The sequence below is a fragment of the Octopus sinensis genome, linkage group LG18, assembly GCF_006345805.1.
Source record: "Octopus sinensis linkage group LG18, ASM634580v1, whole genome shotgun sequence".
Taxonomy (NCBI): domain Eukaryota; kingdom Metazoa; phylum Mollusca; class Cephalopoda; order Octopoda; family Octopodidae; genus Octopus; species Octopus sinensis.
Genome location: NC_043014.1, coordinates 2254817 through 2256499, shown reverse-complemented (window position 1 = coordinate 2256499; position 1683 = coordinate 2254817).

The following is a 1683-nucleotide window of genomic DNA, read 5'->3' as shown; positions in this document are numbered from 1 at the left end:
GAAGATTACCAATTTAGGGAACCAAATATGCAACCCTTAACAGAGAATTCAGCAAACTCTGTAAACATGCTAAGAGGGTGTACCTGAAGAATAATAACGTGGATAAGACTGAATATTGACTGAATAAAGAGAGGTGGAAGACTGGCGGAATTGGTAATTATCGGATTAACCAATAAAAGAAATAAAGGACACGATTAAGAAATTCACAGACTTTCCAGAGATAGAATGAAGAATCTTAATCAAAGATAAGGTGTGGGGAGACTGGTTATGCGCATATATATATATATATATATATATATATATATATATATATATATTATATTGTTATATTTCGGAATGGTCATTTTGCCAGTTTAGCCAATAAAACACACGCACTATATATTGGTGTTACTTTGTCAGTGTTATTTATGGCTAAAACTGGCAAAATGACCATTCCGAAATATAACAAGATCTGTTTCAACACACGACTTCACATAAAAAACCTTGCACAACAAATATTTAAACGTATATATATATATATATATAGGGTGAATTCACAAATAGGAAACAAAAGACGAATATAGGCGGTGTAGACAACAAACAGATGTATTAGTATAACGCTCGGGAAGTTAAAAAGTCTTTAACGTTTCGAGCCTACGCTCTTCCACAGAAAGGAACAAGGAGAGAAAATAAAGAATGTGTAGTGGCTAGCGATCTATCATGGCGAATGCCGGACAATATATATAAAGTGAGTCAAAACAAATCCTAGCCACATGAGACCACTTTTCTGACGACTGGCTCCCATATCAGTCGGGCTAAAACATTTTTACGGATTTTAAGGATACTCTGCACAATTGTTTCTCTCTCCATTTTTCCCTCGTAATCCTTTCTGTCGAAGAGCGTAGGCTCGAAACGTCAAATACTTTCCCATTCATCCCAAGCGTTAAACTAATACACCTGTCTTCGTTGTTCCTACGCCTGCCTTGTCTTTTGTTTTCTGTAAATTTGAACCATACATACATATATATATATATATATTATCTTTTAATTGTTTCAGTCCTTAGACTGCAGCGATGCTGGGCCTCCGCCTTGAAGAATTTAAGTCGAATGAATCGACGCAGGATTATTTTCTTTAAGTTTCGTGCTTACTCTATCGGTCCTGGAGTCGATTCGTTCGACTAAAGGCGGTGCTCCAGCATGGCCGCAGTCAATGGCTGAAACAAGGAAAACAATAAAAGAATAAAAGAATAAAAGAATATATATAGGGTCATTCCAGAAACAATGCGGTTTTTTAAATATTTATTTTATTTTTCAAAATTAAGATAAAGTTCTTTTTTAATCTAAAATACGAGGGGCGTTCAATAAGTAATGCCCCTGACCCACTTCCCATGGCAGTAGAGCAACGAAACTTGGCACAGTTATTAGTCTTCTTTTACATAGGAACCACTCAGAGTTACACATTTCTCCCATCGTTTGATGCAGCTCTGGAGACCGTTTTTGTAGAAGACCCCAGTTTGGTCCTCCAACCACGACGTGACTTCAGAAATCAAGGCTGCATCATCTGGGAAACGCTTTCCTTTCAAAAACAACTTCATGGCTGGGAAGAGGTGAAAATCAGAGGGTGCAAGGTCAGGAGAGTAGGGGGATGGGGGAGGAGTTCATAGCCGCACGCCTGTGCTTCTGATCTGGCGACAAGCAGGTTGT